This window comes from Canis aureus, chromosome 9, assembly GCF_053574225.1.
Source record: "Canis aureus isolate CA01 chromosome 9, VMU_Caureus_v.1.0, whole genome shotgun sequence".
NCBI classification, from domain to species: Eukaryota; Metazoa; Chordata; class Mammalia; order Carnivora; family Canidae; genus Canis; species Canis aureus.
Genome location: NC_135619.1, coordinates 9,636,434 through 9,658,600, shown reverse-complemented (window position 1 = coordinate 9,658,600; position 22,167 = coordinate 9,636,434). Strand labels below are relative to the sequence as shown.

The following is a 22,167-nucleotide window of genomic DNA, read 5'->3' as shown; positions in this document are numbered from 1 at the left end:
ATGCTTGCCCTGCCTTTGTCCCCTTCTCAGCAGATAAGAAACACACTCACACACACACACACCAGCCAATCCACTGCCAACTAGTAACTAAGTAGATTCTCTTTTTCTAAGAGTCTAAACTAAGAGCCTCAGAAATAGTAACTAGTCAGAAAAAAGTAAGTAGTAGAATTGAAGAGTCATTTTAAGGCACACCAGCATTAGCATCATGGCAAGTCTGAACCATTTTGCACATTGACATTATGGAGAAGCAAAAGTCACAAGTATACAAAGTGTACAAGTATTCTGAAAGCAACAAGACCATCAGGCATGCATACAGAGAAAAGTGTAGATGAGGGACCTGATATCCCAGGAAAGACAGGAATTATACTGCCTCAGCTAATGGCTTTCCAATTCTAGGCCTCCTGGGTCCAGGCTGCCCAGTTCTGATCCTTAAATACCTAAATGACACATGAAGTGTAATGTGGATACCTACAGGGTTATCTGTACATCATCTCTAGTTCTAGAAACTTCTCTACCTCCTGCCATCCACATATTAATAGAGTAGTCATATTCATACACTATAACTCCATCTCCTGACAACATTGATTAATCCAGACATGGAAATCTTAAACAAGAGAAACAAAAATATTTTATGCATGGAATATGGAATAAAGGATTTCAACCTAAAATATACTACTTATTGATAGAGGACATAAATTTGAGTGTTATTGGTAGTCACCATGATCTACTTCTGAACTAGAAAACTATAAATATTCTCTTAAGGTGATATGAAGAGAGAAGCAGAGATAACAGAGAGAACTTACTGGGTTCCCTTCAAATAGACTAATATGGGATTCATTTCTGAAATATAATTGCATTCCTCCCTTGGGACCACAAGATATTCCCCATGTAATGGTGACTGGGAAAACTGTTTTAAAAAAGATATACAGAAAGATGCTAAAAATGATATATTTTATTGAATTCCATGTAAAATTAAAATGTACATACAAAAATCTCACATCTTAAAGCATTCTATCAATTACCAGCAAAATTCCAAGACATATAATTAGACAGATGGCTCATGAACACCTAGAAAAGGAAGTGGTAATCACCAAGAGCCACTTTAAATTCACTAAGAATAAATTATACCAAATTAATTAAATTATATAGACATAGTGAATCTGCATTTCAATGAGGCATATAATGCAGTGTTCTGTTGATGTCTTTTTGGACAAGATATATGCGGAGAGGATGTTTGTAAATTATGTGGATATGTGTTAGTTGAACAATTATCCTCAAACCATGACAATTACATGGCTCATTTTTGAACCTGTTGTGAGCCTTAATCACAATTTTGAGTTAAAAAATTGATATAGACATAGAAAAGATGTGTATTAATTTGGAGAAATAGTCAAGTATTGAATGACAGAATCATGATTGAAAAATTGGTATTTTCTTTTCATTACTAGAGTTGGAACAATGCATCAAATTCAGAAGAAGGAATTGTAGAAGATAAATATGAAGTCTAATACTTCTGGTTAAAAAGTCAACCTCACAAACACAGGATAGCAAAGATTATAAACAGAAAAGAAATAATCATGTCTTTTGAGTAATGGACTATACCTTGTAGATCCATATTCACAGCTCCCAACACAACTGGAACAAAACAGATGCTAGAGTTAGACGATTTTTAATCACTGAGAGATTTAATATGAGCCAACAAAAGTCATGCACACTTATGTTGCATTTACATAAAGACAGTATTTAACAAGGAAGTCGATAATATCCCTGTCCCTTACACTGATAAGATCATATTTGGAGCACTGTGTCTGCTTGGGAGCCATATATTAAGCGAAACACTGATAAATTGTAATGGTTCCAGAACACAGTAAATAAAACAGTGAAAAGACAGCATTCTTGCTCAATGTACTCCAGAAAACAAAACCAATAGGATATTCTTATATTTAGATCTATATTTATCTATGTATTAGGAGGAGAGAGAGATTTTAAGAAATCGGCTCATGTGATCATGCAATTATGGAGACTGGAAAAATCTACAGAGTGTGCTGGCTAGGTGGAGACTCAGAGATGAGTATGTTAAAGTTCAAGTCTGAAGATAGTCTGCTGGTACAATTCCCTCTTTCTGGATGCGGTCAGTCTTTTTCTTAAGGCCTTCACATGTCTGGACGAAGCCCACCCACATTATAGAGAGCAATCTGCTGTATTTGGTCTACTGCTTTAAATGTTAATATCATCTAAAAAATATCTTCAAGGAACATCTAGATTAGTGTTTGACCATATATTTGAGTGCCATGCCCTAGCCAAGTTGACACATAAAATTAACCATCTCAACTCCACTGTCATACAATAAACAGTTAAGGGAAATAGAAATATTTAACTTGGAAGAGAGAAAAGCTGGAGAGATAGATATATAGAATCTGTTTTTTAAAATTTCAAATTTTAAAATAAAGACTCAGCCATTATAACTCTAAAGTGTTATCCTAAAATGAAGGTCAAAAATTACAAACAAATCTAGAGAAGAATATTTTTAGCAGCTAAACTATCTAATTTAAATGAAAAGTAGGATATACTTAAGGGAAAAAAGTATGTGGCAAAGTCTCAATCCTCAAAGCAATTTACAGTTTAATTGTGAAGGCAAAAATGCAGATATGAAAAAAACTCATTCATTCATTGAACAAATATTAGTTACTTATGATTTTCTACACATTAGCAATACACTAATAAAATTTGCCTGCCCTCATGAAGCTCATATTCTCATGGAAAGATACAGAAAACAAATAAAATATATAGTAGTAACATAGAGCATGTTAAAGTGGTAACTTCTAAGAAGACGGAGTCGTCTGGCTCCTGCTTAAAAACCTAGGTGTGATTTTTCAGGCCTGATCATTGGCAATTACAAAGGCTTTATCTGGCAGGTCTCATGGGGAAAAGGTGTCCTCTCCACATCAGACCTGGTGTACATACAGTCAGTGCTTACAATCTGAAGGAGTTACATCAGTCTCAGGTCCTCATGGTCAGCCGTGCTCTTATGCTCATCCACATACTTAGCCCAAGTACTTTCATTTTAAGGTTTGCTTATCAGGGGTCTTTATCTTAGGCTTTCTCCAGGTTACTCTGCCTACAACTTCTTATGGGATGTAACTATATATGAAGACATTTTTCTTCACTCTGAATCAGCACTCAGTACTTTACCACTCCCAGTCTTTTTCTCTCTCCCATTATCTTTCAGGTCCACAAGACTGCAGGAACCTTTTGATCAGTGCTCCCTCAGTGAAACAATCCCTACATCTGTGTGGAGCTGCCTGACCCTCAACCAATGTGCCTTTCCATGGGGAAAATGGAAGAGGAGAAAGTCCATATCTCCACCAGTTTAACTTCTTGCTTACACTATAGCAGTTAGTGTAAATGTTTAGCTATTCCTTTTGGCTTATTGTCATAGTGGACTACTTTGACCCCTGACAGTTCAGCTATCCCCATAGTGAGCTCCAGAAAGAAACTATCTGGGCCAGTTCCAACTGCTATAACAGAAATATTGAAGACTGGATGGCAAAAACAACAAGTATTTATTTTTCATAGTTCTGGAGTCTGGAAGTCTGAGAATAGGGTGCCAGCATGGTCGGGTTCTTGGCCATATTCTCAATGTACCTTTGCAAGACAGAGAGAGACAGCATGATCTCTCCTGTGTCTCTTCTAATAAGGGCACTAATCTCATTCATGAGGACTCCACCATTATGATCTACTTACCTCCCAAAGGCTCCATCTAATACCATCACACTGAGGACTAGGATTTCAGCATGTAAATTCTGGAGGGACACAATGTTAAGTCCAAAAGACAGGCAAAAATAAATAAATAAATAAATAAATAAATAAATAAATAAATAAAGAAGGAAGATAAGCTGGGACAGGGGGAGGAGTACCATAATGTAGTCAGAAACCAAAGAAGGTAATACTTGAATAAACTTGAAGGAGGTGAAGGAGAGAGCTTGGAGGACACCTGGGAAAGAGTACTGTAGGCAGGGTAAATAGCAAAGACAAAGACCCCAAGGAAGATACAGGCCCTGCTAGACAGCGGCCAGATGGTGAATACTGAACTATAATGGAATACAAGAGGTCTTGCTTCCATAGTTCTTTCAGCCTAATTAAGAAAAAAGCAAAGAGGACGCCTGGGTGGCTCAGCAGTTGAGTGTCTGCCTTCGGCTCAGAGTGTGATCTCGGAGTCCCGGGATCGAGTCCCACATCAGGCTTCCTGCATGGACCCTGCTTATCCCTCTGTCTGTGTCTCTGCCTCTCTCTCTCTGTCTCTCATGAATAAATAAATCTTTAAAAAAAAAAAGGAAGGAAGGAAGGAAGGAAGGAAGGAAGGAAGGAAGGAAGGAAGGAAAGAAGGAAGGAAGGAAAAAAGAAAGGAAGGAAACAGGATAAAAGACTGTGAGAAGTGCTGTGGCAGAAGAAAAATAGGGAGGCTCTGGAGATACAAAGCAAAGGAGCCCAACAATCATCAAGTGGTCATGATAGATACGCCAGAAGTCAGGATGGCTAGTCAGAACATAAGAAGAATAAGAAACAAACAAACAAGAAGGGTCAGAAAGAGTTCCATGATCTATATATATAAAGGTTAGTGATTAGGTAGGGAAGCCATGCTGCACAACTCTAGGGAGCTCCACTCACAACACACAGTCTTGGCATCATGCAGTGCACAGATGTGAGGCCTTCTATGATGAAATCAGAAGCTAAAAAATCATGCTGGTTTGGGGGAAACAAACATTCAATTCAACTAGAGTGTAGAGTAACTCAGGAAATAAGATGTCAAAATCAAGAGGTAAGCAGCAGAGATTTACACAAATTTTTTAAAGTCATGAAAATATTTTAAGTAAGATGTGAATAAGACAAAAACTCTGGCTGTTATGATGCAATAAGGGATTATGGGGTAATAGGGAAAACCAGTGATGAGACTATATAGTCAGAGATCAATTTTCTTGGCTTAGACCAGGGTCTTAAAAATAAGGTTAAAAAAAGAAAGTAGAAGCAGAAAGGGCTAGGAGCTGAGGGAATGTGAATGAGAGTAAAAAAAACAAAAATCAAGGATCATCCCTCGGTTTTGATGTGGACTCTTGCACCAACAGTGGCAACATTTCTGACTTACAGAACAAAAGAGGAAAACTAGATACTGAATATAAGAAGATTTCCTTAATATGGACTTTATGCACTTGAAGGGCCTTTATGGGATTCAATGGATAATCCATAAAAGAAGGGTTTCTTGGTCAGATATATCTAGAAAAATACTATATATTGTATCCTGCTCTTAAAGATCTATTCAATTATTTACTCATTCAACCTACTTTGTAGGTTTTATAGTTCCTACTTTGTGCCATCAACTATGTTTCACTCTGGAATACAGAACTGAATAAGATGAACATGGTCTCTGACTTCAAGAAGACAGAATCAAACAAATACCTATTTAAATTATATTTGGGATAATTCTACAAATGAGTAGTATGAAATCCAGGAATGTGTAAAACGGGGGCCAAATCAAGCCTGAGGAGCCCCCTTGTCACTCACACATGAATGTATTCAAATCCTATCACTGTGAAATTCATCAAAATTATTTAAATAAAGAGCAAACCTCAGAATGTAACTTGAAAAATTTCTCAAGAAAGAAAACAATGAAAATATAACAAGTAGTGGAGTCTTCATTGACAGTGTGTTGTTTCCCTTTTCTTCAAAGAAAGAACAAGACCAAAAATGTGGAGGCAAGACACACAAGGCAGTTTGGAGCATAGGAAGTAGAACAGTCTGATTAGATAAACAGCAGGTCCAGATAAAGCAATTCGGACCAATTGGGGACTCAAAGAGAAACTGTAAGAGTACTTGCACTGAGTCACTTGACCACCCAAATTGCTTCTATTTCCTACTTCACACACTAAAACTTAGGACATTCATTTCTCTTTTCCTCCTATTCTAGAGACACAGCAAGTCTGTCATAGCTGTGTTTAATGAATGAAAGAATGAATGAACTCTGATCTCTTTGGTATGTGTAATGAATAAAATATTATTGATATTAATAATGAAATACAGTTATTCAGCTTTTAACTGGCACAGATTAAGATTTCATTTCTGATGTCTGCAACTGTTCTTTGAGTCATCAAAGGACTTTAAATCAGTTGAATGTTCAGGCTGAATATATTTATACTTTTTTTTTTTTTCTTTTTGGGTAGAAGTGTGAGTCAAGGATATTGGAGCTAGAAATATGCTCTGGGAGGACCAGGACTTAGGGTGCTTTCTCAGCTCCTCCCTCTCTCCCTGTTGATCTTGTCCTCCCAAATACACTCTACTAAATTCTCAGCCAAAATGTTTACAAGACAATCTACATGAGAGCAATATTAGATACTGATCACCATGGATCCACTAAATACTAGAGTAAATCACTGTACTTAGATTAATATGCAATGATTAAAAATAATATTGCATTTAATGGTGCAGGAAGATGTTAAAAACATGTTAACTAAAAATGCAAATTCAGTGTACACTCCCATTTTTGCTTAAAAATGCATGTGTGCAGATAGATAGTTTTACTTTTCAGTTGCACTACTGGGTATTTACCCAAAGAATACAAAAATGCTAATTCAAAGGGATACATGCACCCCAATATTTATAGCAGCATTATCTACAATAGTCAAATTATAGAAAAAGCCAAAATGCCTACTGACTGATGAATGGATAAGAAGTGGTGTGCACGCGCGCGCACACACACACAAACACACACAATGGAACATTACTCAGTCATAAAAAATAATGAAATATTGCCATTCGCAACAACATAGATAGAACTAGAGTATGTTATGCTAAGTGAAATAAGTCAGAGGAAGACAGATACCATATGATTTCACTCATTTGTGAAAGTTAAGAAACAAAACAAACAAGCAAAGGGGAAAAAAAAAAAACAGAGGGAGGCAAACCAAGAAGCAGACTCCTAACTATAGAAAACAAACTGATGGTTACCAGAGGGGAGGTAGGTGAGAGGATGGGTGAAACAGGTGATTGGGGTTAAGGAGGGCACTCGTCCTATTGAGCACCAAGTGTTTCATGGAAGGATTAAATCACTATATTGTACATCTAAAACTCATATGACTCTGTATGTTAACTAACTGAAATTAAAAAAAAAAGACTTTAAAAAAAGAGTTTTATTTCTGATGAATAAAAAACAGATTTTTTAGTTTTTTATTCATCTATAATTTAATTTTTTTCTATTTACTGTTTTAAGAAAATATGTAAGGAACTAAATAAATTAAAAGTTTCAAAGGCTTTTTGAATAAACATTCTGAGGTGATACAAATGAAGTTGTATTAGGAATAGCTTGTGTTAGGTTTATAAGTAGGTTTGAATTTTATTTACTTTTAACTTTACATTTGCAAAACCTTTTCTGACATTGGGTAAATATTCTGTTCAATAATCTTTCCATTGTTGCCTTTACAAATACCCTATGCTCACTGCTTTCACCACTCACTAGCAAAAAATAAGCAGCAATGGCAACCACTTGTTACATTTCAGAGATCTGGTGGCTAAATTCTTCAAAAAAAAAAAAAAATCAGCTGCAGCCTGTATATTCTGAAAGAAATGCTCTTGGTGAAGCATCTAGGTAAAGAGCCCTGAACAGTGAGGGCAGTTTACATGTGAACACCAAGCATTTTATACAGGCTCTTGAAAAGAGAGCTGATGAATAAAGGCTTTTTAATGACTAACTCTGTCCTTCTTGCCAAACTATACTTCTATGTAAAACAATCCCTGCATGAAAAAGTGAAACACTAAAGTGCCAAACTGATTTTCATGAGTCTAAATCTTGTAACTTCATAGTGACACTCCAGAAACTTTTCATGAACACTGTCTATGTATCAGCACAAAAGAGAAAGAGTTTGTGTATTGCACAGGTGGTATTGGATGAAGTGAAGGATACAAATGGGAATAAATTATTTGTTTTAGAAATATTTACAAAGTAGAAATGTAGATAATCATAATGCACAGTGGAATAAACTAACATAACTCTTTGAAGATTAAATAGTTTTCAGTGACAGGAAGTAGGGAAAAGGTATTCCAAGTTCATCAGGACCAAGAGCATGAGGGCATGAAAGTACACCGTGTACCCAGAAAAATGGCTAAAAGCTAAGCTTAATGGAAGAATGCATTGGGGGGGTGGTCTGTATAAGCAGACTGCAGTCAGTCCTAGCAGCCTGTGAACACCACTTTCAGAAATGTGACTGGGGGTGCCTGGGTGGCTCAAATGGTTAAGTGTCTGCCTTTAGTTTAGGTCATGATCTCCAGGTCCTGGGATCAAGCCCCTTGTTGGGCCCGCTGCTCAGTGGGGAGTCTGCTGCTTCTTCCTCTGTCTCAGCCCCTGCTTGTGCTCTTTCTGTCTCTCTCAAATAAATTTTTTAAAAAATCTTTTTTAAAAAAAAGGAAATTTGACTGTATTTTATAGGCCACAGGCAATCATCTAAGTTCTTTGAACATAAAAGCTGGAGTAGTATATTGAAAGGCTAAAGACAGATACAAGTTGGAAAGTTACTGGAATATTCTGGTTGTGAGATGATGTCTCCACCTGCAATATGAAAGGAACAAGTGAAAATAAATGATAAACTGATGAAGCACCAGTGTGCTCAAGAACAAACAGAACTCAATAATTTACCAGTAGTGTGGGTAAGGGCAACAAAAGATTCAAGGATAAACAGCTTCCTTGTTATAAGCAAGTGGGAAGATGAAGTACCAGCTCTACTGGATTAAATTTAATATGGCTTCAAGACATCATGCAAATTCTTGGGAATTAAGAGAATTTCAGGAAAAATATGTAAAGTTGATAGTTACTACCCAGAAGCCACAGAAGGATATTAAACAATATGTGTTAAACAATAAAAAAAGTCCTAGACCAGAAATATAGGGAAAGATTACATTTTTTGAAGGTTAATCAAAGGTGCAGAAACAGTGGTAGAGACAATTAAGGAGAAAGATAATATGTGGAAAACTATAAATCTGTAAAATTAAGAAGAAAATATCATCTTTCTTACTTCTTTGATCAGAATATAAGTACTATGATAAAACTAAGTAAGGAACAATGTCAGGAAATCAAATGGAGCAGAAAGGTTAAAGAATGGAGTAGTCAACAGTGGTCAAATATAGCAGAAAAGTTGGGGAAAAGGAAGTCTACAAAGAATGACTAGGAATGGCAAATAATACACTACTGATGACTTCTGAAAAAGCAGTTTCAGTAAAATGTGGAAGATAAAAGCCATAAAGAAACATTTTAATGGATGGTTAATAAATGGAGACAGCAATTTAAAACAGTCTTTCAAAAATTTTAATAAAGTTAAGAAGAGATATGAGGTGTCAATTTGGCAGAGAAACAAGGCCTGAGAAAGAGTTTTTCTTATTTATTTACACTTAAAATATGGGAGACTTTGATCAATCTGTTGACCAAAGAAAATCTAGTGAAGATAAAGAAATTAGTTATAAATTGAGTGATAAATTATGGACAATTATGGAACTGAGGATAGTAATGAATTCAATCAATAACAAGAATGAATTCAATCAAGGACAAAGGAACCAGCCTTGGAAACTAGGAATACTTTTTCTGTAAAGCAAGGACAAATGATGTGGAAGTCCAGAACAAATCAGTTTATTGGAAGGGAAGGAAGTTGAGAGCAGTATGTTGGCCTGTTGCTTTACTACTAAATCATAGAGCAACCCTATGGCTTAAGATAATATATGGGTTTAATAATTTTACATCGCAATGGTGATTCACAGGACAATTGTGAAATTTCAGAAACCTTTGGGTGGACAAAGTTACCTGACATAACTAGGCAGGTAAGGGTATAGCTCACAGACCCAGAAGATAAATGGACCCCAAGAAAAACAATTACTACCGCTGAAATTAGGTTTCCTTTGGAAGTACCTTTTTTTAAAGATTTTATTTATTTATTCATGAGAAACGCAGAGAGAGAGAGGCAGAGGCAGAGGGAGAAGCAGGCTCCATGCAGGGAGCCTGATGTGGGACTCTATCCCGGGTCTCCAGGATCACATCCTGAGCCGAAGGTAGGCACTCAACCTCTCAGCCACCCAGGCATCCTAGGAAATACCTTTTATTTAAGATAAACTGAATTGAATCTATTTAGTGCCTGAAAAATCCAGTTCCTATAACATGGCTCAGTGAACTACACATCATAACACTACTTTCATGTAAGTCAACTTTCACAAACGCCAACAGTCTTGGAAAAAGATGGTGTCAGTAAGATGAGCAGCTAGGGAAAATGCCATAGTCGTCCGATTCAGTATTGGGTGTGACCATAAGCACAAGCATGTTACTTAACCTTCTATGCCTCCTTTTCTTCATTGACACTGATCTGACAGTTTTGCTATGAAGGTGAAATTGCTGGTGCACAATAAGACCCATTAAAATTAATCACCATTTTCTTCCTCCAGCTCTCTTTGTCCTTCTTCTCTATCTTCTTTCTTCTACTTCACTATAATTCTTAGTTAACTCCATCAAAAAACATTTATTTAAAACTGACTATATGCCAGATACTATTCTATGCCCTAGATGTATTCTAATGAACAAAACATACACGGTTCCTGGGCTCTTTGAGCTTGCAAACTTAGTACAGAAGGTAAATGATGAACAAATAAAATATATTTGTATATAAATATAAATAAATATGATCATAAATTGTGTTAAGTTCATTGAAAGGAAATAGTGAAAAGCAAGAAAATAGACTGATACAAATAATTATTCTAATGTGGAAGCAGGGGAAGGACTTTCTGAAAAACTGACAGTTAAATGGAGATATAAAAATGCCCAAATTGGGATCCCTGGGTGGCGCAGCGGTTTGGCGCCTGCCTTTGGCCCAGGGCGCGATCCTGGAGACCCGGGATCGAATCCCACGTCGGGCTCCCGGTGCTTGGAGCCTGCTTCTCCCTCTGCCTATGTCTCTGCCTCTCTCTCTCTCTCTCTGTGACTATCATAAATAAATTTAAAAAAAAAATTAAAAAAAAAAAGCCCAAATTTTGGGATCCCTGGGTGGCGCAGCAGTTTGGCACCTGCCTTTGTCCCAGGGCGCGATCCTGGAGACCCGGGATCGAATCCCACGTCGGGCTCCTGGTGCATGGAGCCTGCTTCTCCCTCTGCCTGTGTCTCTCTCTCTCTCTCTCTCTCTCTCTGTGTGACTATCATAAATAATAAATAAAAATAAAAATAAACGTTTAAAAAATGCCCAAATTTTTAAAGCATGAGTATTACTTAATTTTCTAAAAATAGTCATCCAAAATTTATTTATTCCCAGTCAATTCAATTAGTTAAGATTTTAAGTGCTTTATTACACATTATACACTTCGAATTTCTGTGCGAAAAAAAAAAAAAAAAAGAAACACCAGAAAAATCTTAGCTTGAAGTCTAAGATTATTTCTATAAAAAACAGGTTAATCAACTAAAAAGTAATAAATTCCATTTAAAGAAGTCAACAAATTTTTTTAGGTGGAGAGGCAGAGGGAGAGAGAGACTCTTCAGCAGGCTCCACACCCAGCACAGAGCCCAATATGGGACTTGATCTCGCAACCCTGAGAGCATGATGTGAGCCAAAATTAAGAGTTGGATGCTTAACCGACTGAGCAACACAGGTGCTCCAGTCAACAAAAAAATTTAAAAGGCCTTAAAACATGTAATGAGTGTTACATGTTTTAACTAATTTTCATTCAACTAGTTTATGTAGAAGATATAATCTAAAGCTAAATTACCAAATTTACAACCTTAAGGAAACAAAATTTTATATTGAAAGGACAACTAATTATAGTTAATTTGTATAATATCTGTCATGTAGATATCACTTTTATTTTGTCTGAAGTGTCAGGAAAAGGTTCTTAGCTCTTCTTGCTGATATAATATGGGAAGATTAATTATAATTAGCCTCTAAGACTGATAAAAAAAAATCTATGCTAAAACATTCAAAGAGAAGAGTTGGGAAACTATGGTGAGATTATAGATTTCAGATTTTGAGGTGAAGTGGAAACAGTAAAAAAGAGCAAGTTTGACTAAACTAGTGATCAAAATCAATAATATAAAAAGAGAAATGTAAGTCTCATAGTTAAGTCAAGAGGGTTGGTTTCCTTTTTCTAAATGAGATTGCCAAAAAGCAGGAGGTGGGAGAAGTAAGACAATAGCCATGGTTTAGCTTTGATGCTTAAAGAAGGAAGAGAAACTTTAGGATCTGACTCTAGTTGGGGGATGTCTTTACTGCCAAAGGACTTGAAATATTCAAGTGAATGCCAAATTCACTGGCCTCACCTGAGGGCCCTGACATTCATGATTACTGGTATACCAGATAAATAAGACCTCTTGAAAGTGGGTAAACCTTATATTCTGATTTTCTAACAGCTAACATCATTCCATAGAAAAGAGTAGAAATGGTAAAATTTTGGTGGGTATGTTACAGCTAACAATTGAACTGAGGCCACTGTCCACAGCAAAGAAAAATATAAATAGGTAATTAATAAATCAGATATGATTATGTCAATTATGTATTATTATCATGTGGAGTTTAGGCAAGACATAAATTGATTACAATATAAAAATATTCAATATACTTGGTTCCCTACTATAAAAATAAGTGCAGTTTAAGTATACTTGGAGAAATAAATAAAATATATTTAAAGACAGGCACCAGTTTCTGTAATGAAGTAGTTATTAGCTTCAAAGAAAAAGTGACTAGCTCAAACAACAAATGTATGAAGTAGTTGTACTGCAAATTTGCTCCTTTTCATTAGCTTGTAACATTAGCCTGAATTCTATATTCATGTGTGATGTGTATTTTCTACATTATAACAATTACCAGTTGATGATTGCCACACAAAAGAAGTATTTTAGGAGCTTTTAACCTTTACTTACCATACTTCTTTGCACTTACTGATTTTAAAATCATGACATCATTTCTCCAGAAAATCTTTAATTGTAATTCATAGCTTTAAATAATTTCTATGCACTCTATGAAAATTTCACTGAGAAATTAAGTTGGTGAGAGTTTACTTTGGAAGTTATCATTTTAAATAATTTATAGGCAACACTTTTCATTTTTGCTAAATGGTATGACAGACAAAAAGCCTAAAATATTTAATAGATTTAAACTCTTTACTTTTGGACCTTATACAAACCATATAAAATCGGGGGCGAGGGGCAAGGATTCTCAGGGAAGCAAAACTAAATTCAAGATTTAAACAATTCTATGTTGAAATGTAGTCCACAGTGATATACATACATACTGAGTTCTCATTGAGATGAATATCAATAAATTGACTGACCTGAGAGATAAATATTGATTTTAGCAAGCCCAAAGTCTGCATTTATATCAGACAATTCTTCTTGATATTTATTAGGATACAAAGTCAATAGATGAATTGTTATATTTATATTCTGAATAATTTCCCGAGTCTTCAGGAACGTTAGGTTTTTCACTCCATTTTGGAGAAGTAGTAACCAATTTACATTTATATTTTGTGAAATAAACCCAAATGGAATATTGCTCATATTTGTAGCGCTAATATTTGACTCACTTTTACAACACTGAGTATCATTCCAATTCAGTGCTATTACTTATAGTCAATATTTTTCTATCCAATAGATTTTTTATATGTTACCATCATATTCAGACTACTTTGATATGAGGCCAGCACATATGGTCACTGAAATTAGCCCAGAAAAAAATAAAATTTAGCAATTGAGTGAAATGTTTTGTTCTGATTGTCTGGCAGTAATTATAGTAAGCATACAGATGTTTTCATGGATTGTTTATAAATTAAGTGAATAAAACTTCTGATATTCTATACATAAGGATAACATTCTTTTCTGATTAGGAATATTGCATTGTCTTCACTATCACTTCAGTTTTATGGCTTTGGTCTAATCTAAAGGGGCTGATAGCAGCACTAACTATATATTCAAGTTTTAAATAGGCATCAAGGGATGTGCTTTAAAATAAATTCATAGTCCTGGTGCTGATAGCCTGAATTTCTGAACCAGGAAATCATTACTACCAATGATAAGTTAATACAGATAATTAACCTAATAAATATTTTGAATCGTGCCCCAAAGGATTATAATCTTTTTGTTTCTACACTGAGTCTTCATTCCAAGGAAAGCAACAGGTATAATTCCTTCTCAGACTCATAGGAGAATGTGATGAAATAACTAAAGATACATGAAGTTACTATAAATAAAGTATATCTTTCATGAGTATTATTCTTACTAGATGGTAGATATACATATTAATTTGCCAGGGCTGCCCCAAAAATATATCATAGACTAGGTGGCTTAAATAACAAAAATCTACTCCTCACAATTTTGGAGGGTAGAAGTTTGAGATCAAGGTATCAGAATCGGCAGGATTGGTTTCTTCTGAATGCCTCTCTCCCTTGAGATGATCGATTATCTTTTTCCAATATCTTCACATGGTGTTCTCTCTGTCTGTATCCTAATCTTTTCTTTTTTTTTTTAAGATATTATTTATTTATTCATGAGAGACACAGAGAGAGAGAGGCAGAGACACAGGCAGAGGGAGAAGCAGGCTCCATGCAGGGAGCCCAATGTGGGACTTGATCCCGGGTCTCCAGGATCACACCCTGGGCTGAAGGCGGCGCTAAACTGCTGAGCCACTGGGGCTGCCCCCAATCTTCTTTTCTTTTAAGAATTATGCATATTATATTAGAGTACACCTCAATAACTTCATTTAACCTTAATTACTTCTTTAAAGACCCTATCTCCAAAATACAGTCACATTCTGAGGTACTAGAGATTAGGACAATGTATGAATTTTGAAGGGACAAGTTCAGCCTATAACAGTAGCTAAGGGAAATAATTGTTTTTATTTATGACAAGGAAATATTATGGTTAGAAAACAAAATTTGCTTAATTTGAAGATATACAAGTGACTCCAGAAAACATTTGTTTGTATTGCATTTCTTCAGACCATGCTCTTGGAAACTTGAAGGTATAGTGTTCTCAGCTCTGAGGATGTTTCAGTGGAAATATTGAAGAAGCATTGGCAGTAATAAAATAACAATATATAAAATAAAACATACCTGGGGGACCTGAGTGGCTCAGTCAGTTGTGCATCTGACTCTTGATTTCGGCTCAGGTCGTGATCTCAGGGTCCTGAAATCCAGTCCCGCTTTGGGCTCCATGCTCAGTGTGGACTCTGTTTGATATTCTCTCTCTCTCCATCTCCCTTTGCCCTGTCCCATGCACTGTCTCTCTCTGACATTAACTAACGTGTTAGTACATGGAAAGCCTTTATAAGAGTCACTGGCATCTAGAGATCAATGAATGTTTGTTATTAGCAGTACTACTATGTATTCGTCACTATGCTAAACAATTTACTATTAGCAATTTACTAATAGCACAAAATGTATTACTTCATTTATTCTGTCAATATCCCTATGAGATCAGTACTATTATTATCTGCATTATACAGATGAGGATGTTGGAGTTCAGACAGGCAAACTCAACTAGTAAATTAAAGAGTCGTGTGTAAAACAAGGGGTTTTCAACTTTAGAGGCCAAACTCTTAAAAGCCATGCTATAATTCCTCTCCCACATTTTATCACTGGTGGGGACAGTCTTAGTAAATGTTCTCCCATGGGGTATTTCAACTTTCAATCATGCTTCTTTCCTCTTCATTTAGTTGGGTCACCATTTTTATTCCAAAAGACCCAAGGTTTCCAGAATATATTAAATAGTGTCAGCATAAACAAAGGAGACCGTGCACCTGCTTCTCCTTTTCTTTCTATTCTCTTTTGGTTTAAATTTAATAAGAATTGTGTATTTCTGGAAGGTATATGATTATATTTTCAAATGAGACCAATGTATGTAATTGCCTTCTCTTACCAAAATGGTATAACCTTGATTCGAAAGAAAGAAAAGGACCAAACAGTGAAAAAGATGACTATCACAGAACTGCACCTCTGTAGAAACAATACAGATGAATAACGACTTACACTATTTTCTACTTTCACTATTTTACACTAGCTCCCCATCCAATATACTTTCTACAGTAACAAGGTGCTTAGTGAATCTGAATAACTAATTGTACAGATCCAATAAATTTTTTAATCAGCCTCATATTTCTGAAAATTTATTTGCAAAATGTTTAATTATTATTTGCAAAACCAGTATGTTATCCTGAATTCTGAATTCTACCATTTCTCAATCTTTGTTCCTCTCTTTTTTCCCATTTATTGATACTGTCTGCTTTAGTTCACTATGCATGAATCTTTCTAATCTCAAATTTAGAGAGCACAAAACAGATTCCCTGAACCTTAATGTTTTGAGAAGACATTAATGAAAAATAGGTGTCCATTTAATTTAATTTGTCACTACTCCCCCCAAATCCTCCCTGGTCAAGTCCCATAAGGGTGCTGTCATGCCACATTTATACATTTTTTTTGTTTAAGCTGCTCACCTAAACTTTAGAGAACTTAATTAAGTATTTCTAAATATAATAGCATATACCTCATAGAAACTGAATTTTCCATTAAAAGTTACCAAAATAAATGCATATATAAAAGCTTGCATAGTTGTAAAGACAAAGTAAAGATGTCAGCTGAAGGGAGATAAAAGATGGAAAGAAAATTACTGTGTCATCAAAAAGATAATGAAGTTTAAAAGAAATAAAAAAGATGAGACATTTTGTAGGACATAAAAAACAGTTTGTCTAGAGCCAATAAAAAGAAAGAAACTTTGGTGAAGGAAATGTCACTAATTAGATATTGTTAAAGCTGAAATGAACATTTTATATTATGCTTTTATAGGCTAACAAATAAAAAAAGGCAGTTAAATGAGCAATATCTAGTTTTTCCACAGATCAGAGTACAGATTGTATGACATTATCTCTACAGGAATACAACCTAATCATGTGGTGCTATGACACCAAGAAACAAAGTGAAAATGCATTTTGGAAAAGACCTTGAACTTGTATGCTACATACAGAAGGAAGCAAATGCATTTTTTTAATCCCTGGAAAGGATGGAAAGGAAACACCTTTGAAAGTAATCTACAAAGAACAACAACAACAACAAAAAAAAACCCCCACAATTCTGTCCCAACCATTCTAGCCTAAGATTAGTCTCATTATTAGCAGAAGTTAAAAATTATACTTATCACCCAGAAATAAACCCACAACTATATTGGTCAGTCTTTGACAAAGCAGGAAGGAGTATGAAATGGGAAAAAAAACAATCTCTTCAACAAATGGTGTTGGGAAAACTGGACAGTAACATAGAAAAGAATGAAATGACCACTTTCTTACATCATACACAAAAATAAACTCAAAATGGATTAAAGACCTAAATGTGAGTCCTGAAGCCATAAAAGTCCTGGAAGAGAGCACAGGCAGTAATCTCTTTGACATAAGCAATAGCAACTTCTTTCTAGATATGTCTCCTGAAGTAAGAGTAACAAAAGCCAAAATAAGCTTTGGGACTACTTCAAAATAAAAAGCTGCTGCACAGCAAGGAAACAACAAAATTAAAAGACAACCTACTGAATGGAATAAGATATTTGCAGATAACGTATTTGTTGGGGTTAGTATCCAATATCTATTAAAGAACTTATCAAACTCAACACCCAAAAAACAAATAATCCAATTTAAAAATGGGCAGAAGACATAAACAGACATTTCTCCAAAAAGGACGTAGAGAAGACCAACAGACACATGAAAAGATGTTCAACATCACTACCATTAGGGAGCTTCAAATTAACTCTATAATGTGATGTCACCTCTTACCTGTCAGAATGGCTAAAATCAACACCACATGAAAAAACAGGTATTGGAGAGGATGTGGAGAAAGGGAGATCTCTCTAGTACTGTTGGTGGAATGCAAACTTGTGCAGCCACTCTGGAAAACAATATGGAGATTCCTCAGAAAGTTAAAAATAAAACTTCCCTATGATCCAGCAATTGCACCAAAAGGTATTTACCCAAAGGGTACAAAAATACTAATTCAAAGGGATACAGGCACCCTGATATCTATAGCAACATTATCTATAAGAGCCAAATTATGGAAAGAGCCCAAGTGCCCACTGACTGACGAGATAAAGAAGTGGTGTGTGTGTGTGTGTGTGTGTGTGTGTGTGTGTGATGGAATATTACTCAGCCATCAAAAAGAATGAAATATTACAATTTGCAATGACATAGATGGAGCTAAAGGGTATAATGTTAAATGAAATAAGACAGTCAGAGAAAGACAAATACCATATGATTTCACTCTATGTGGAACTTAAGCAACAAAACAAACAAGTGAAAGGGAAAAAAGAGACAAACCAAGAAATAGGCTATAGAAAACAAACTGATGGTTACCAGAGGGGAGGTGGGTGAAGGGATAAGGGAAGTAGGGGGTGGGAATTAAAGTGTACAACTTATCATGATGAAAAAATAAAATTATAAAAATTATAATTGTCATAATTATAACACCTTGTATTTTCAAAATAAAATCTTATACGGCAAAACAGTGTAATAACAAGTAATGGTCAGATGTCATTTGTCATAATAAGACTGACAAAGGTGGAGATATTACCAATAAATAGTGTGAGGAAACAGAATTGCTGATGGTGCAAAACAAAACATCTTTGTAAGGGACAACATAATGGCAGGAGTGAAATGTTAAATCTAAATATTCTTTGATCCAACAAGCCTATTTCTAGGAGTTGATTATAAATAGATATTACAATAAGGATGTAAGGATATATTCATAGTAGTTTGCAATAGCAAAAAACAAAAATTAACCTAAATGTTTCATCAGTGAAATAGAGCTCATTAAATGAGATAGTCAATGTCCTTTAACAGCGGCGATGCCTTATTCATTGATATGTCTCTAGGAGATCTTTTGAAAAAAAATAGAATTTATATATATATATCATATGTTTATATACACATGTATTTGCAAATGTGTGTGTGAATTTTTATTTTTTCTTTCCCCTTTATTACACCTTTTCACATTTGCATTTTATACAATAAGCATATATTTAACTTTCTAAGCAGATAAAGTAAAAAATAAAAAGAAACAAGATACTGTACTGTAAACATGGAATCAAGAAGCAGAGATGGAATGATGTGCTCCAAGTGTTAGAGTTAACAACAGAACCAGTACTAAAGCTCAGGTTACAATGCTACTTCAACCTGTATCCAAGGAATGATAGAAAGGTTTGGGTTTGTCCCACATTAACACGCATTAATATACAAGATTACACTGAGCTACAACACTCTTACATTTGAAAACAGCTAAGAAAAAAAAGTCAAAAAAGAGGGTAAAACAACCATAACATAAATCCATTATTAATCCAACTCCGCATTTTTATATGATGAATACAGAGTTCACTCTTTGTGTCTATTATATTAGCAAAACCTCACATTGCCGATAGCCAGCATAGGAATCTAAATAATGTAATATATAACTTTTCAATTAAAAGAAAAACATTATAAACCACAACAAGTTATCATTTGTTTCTGGAAAAGATCTTAGTTTTATCGTGTCCAAACTTCTCAATTTAAAAATTAAGAAACTAAGGCTCAAGTCTGATTTGTTCAAGCTCACAATAATATAGAGTACCTTGTAATTTGGAATTATAATTGAAATGGCATTCAAAAGAGCATAGAACACATTACATCTACGAATTGTGCATGTCATTCAAAGACAAATATTAAGGACCTGAGCTGCAATTTCAACCTGTTGATGGTTATTGGTGTCACTCTTTTGCTTTTGTAGACAGTCCTTTTTATCTTTATACCTTCTCCACCTCCATATCAGCATCACAGAACACAAATGATCTCTTTGCAGGAAAACCAAGCTAAGTTCCAAATGCAGATGTTCAATTAAAAAAAAAAAAAAAAAAGTAGGGGCACCTGGGTGACTCAGTTGGTTAAGCAGCTGACTTCAGCTCAGGTCATGATCACAGGGTCCTGGGATGGAGCCCCCCACCTCGCCACACACACACCCAGTAGGGACTCTGCTTCTCCCTCTACTCCTCCCCACTGCTTGTGCTCTCTCTGTCTCAAATAACTAGATAAAATATATTTTAAAAATATTTTCCTCCATAAAGGGAGCCTAATGTGGGACTCAATCCCAGGACCATGGGATCACACCCTGAGCTGAAGGCGGATGCTCAACTGCTGAGCCATCCAGGCGTCCCAATAAAATATTTTTTAAAAGCATGTTAATGTTGGGACACCTGGGTGGCTCAGCAGTTTAGCGCCTGCCTTCGGCCCAGGGCGTGATCCTGGAGTCCTGGGATAAAGTCCCACATCAGGCTTCCTGCATGGAGCCTACTTCTCCTTCTGCCTGTGTCTCTGCTTCTCTCGCTCTCTCTCTCCCTGTGTTTCTCATGAGTAAATAAATAAAATCTTTTTTTAAGTATATTAATGTTATATTCCAAGATTTTCACCCATGAGAATTTAGATGATCATGGCATACAAACAAAACAATAAGTCAATACACGTATTCACAAAGTTGAAATTTATAATTAAACAAAACAAAATTGGATTAAACAACACTAAAATAATGTACTGGGAAAACTATCAAATGTCTAGGCATAATTGGGGCAAGAGGGGTGCTAAAGGTAAATTTTAGTTTTGCTTTGCTCATGGCTCAGTTGCCCTAATCTTGCCCAGATGTCACAGGATTTAACTCTGTGATCTAATGGACTCAATAAGAGGTGGCTGCCAATACAAGAGTTTTTCTCTGCCAGGGTTTTGCCTCACTTGGACACATACCCAGGGAATCAGAAAGTCAGACCAATGTTTACCTAATTATTCACAGGATGATCTATGGCGGATATTGAGAAATGAATCATTTGTGGCTCACCCAGTAGAGCACAGGAGACTTAAAAGTACTCTACAACTTACCTAGATCCAAACACCAGGACAGTTTCCTGATTTGTCTAGAAGGCTACACCAGATACTCCTTAAGGTGACTAAACGTCTTGGATCATGTCTCAGCTCAGAATGCTATAAACAAAATGCCATAGAGTGAGTGGCTTAAATACCATATTTATTTCTCACATTTCTGGAAGCTGGTAAATCCAAGATCAAGTTATAAGCAGATGCATTTTCTGCTGTGAGACCTCTTTCAGGTTTGCAGACAGTTGTCTTTTCACTGTGTTCCCATGTGGCAGAGATAGGACAAGAGCTCTTGTCTCTTCCTCTTCTTATCAGAGGAAGACAGTCCTACACTCATGACCTCATCGGGATTTAATAAACTCCCACAGGCACCACCTCTAAATATCACCAATTTGGGGAATGGGCTTCAACATATAAATTTGGGGGCCCAGGGAAGGATAAACATTTAGTCTGTAATAGATCACAAGTGCACTCTAAGTTGGATAGTGCACTGATCCAACTGATCAGAATGGTTTCCTGGGACACAAAACATTTTTGGCTTGCGGAGAGATTGGAAAGGAAAGCAGAGGTGTTTATGCCCTCAGACCTGGGAGCACTAACAAGGCTATCAATGCTTACTTCCAATGCAAATGTTATCTATGAATGCATAATCACAGTATAATTCAAGGGACAACAAGAAAGCTTCCCAACTACAATGTTTTCCCCACCCTAAGTCAAATAATCATTACGTTGAAAGTAAACATTCCAGGAAAGGATAAGGGATGGTGTGTGGGTGACTGCCAAACATTTCAACTTAGGTTAATTATGTTTACTCAGATTTATTCCCAAAAGTTAAAGTTCATGGAGAGAGTTTTGATGAAAGGGACTGAAGAAAGAAAAGGTAATTTTGGATTGGGAGCACTACAGAGAAAAGAGGGCATACACCCAAGGCACTGGACAGCCAATGACAATAGGAAAGCATGTATGTGAGGAATTCCAGGTGACCAAAAGGAAACAGAAAAGAAAGGTGAGGAAAAATGCAAACTTTCAGATTCTACTGATGACTAAGCCAGCCCTCCCCCAACATGAAGTGAACTACAACACTCACTGAACACTTGTGAAGAACCCTGTACCCAGAAACCCTGAGACACACCATGGTGCGACATAACTAATGATAGAAAAACAAAGGCGGAACTGGTTTGGGCCTCAGAAGACTGTAAATTAATCTGGTGATTCTGGAAGGTCACATTCCTTCTCTGCGGCCTCATTT

The 22,167-nt window shown here is 35.8% G+C and overlaps 1 long non-coding RNA gene across 8 annotated transcripts in view; it reads right to left on the bottom strand.

Annotated features, from left to right (window-relative positions):
* The window catches only part of LOC144320379 (uncharacterized), a 261,658-nt gene that overhangs the window by 147,750 nt on the left and 91,741 nt on the right, over nucleotides 1-22,167 (bottom strand). For 4 of the 8 annotated variants that reach the window (XR_013385908.1, XR_013385890.1, XR_013385904.1 and 1 more), the window contains 2 exons: nucleotides 17,811-17,922; nucleotides 1,599-1,635 (listed from right to left, as the gene is read on the bottom strand). The exons of the other annotated variants lie outside the window; for them this stretch is intronic. This is a non-coding gene — a long non-coding RNA (uncharacterized LOC144320379). Of the gene's footprint in view, nucleotides 1-1,598; nucleotides 1,636-17,810; nucleotides 17,923-22,167 lie in introns of those variants that run through there. 8 annotated transcript variants of the gene reach the window in all.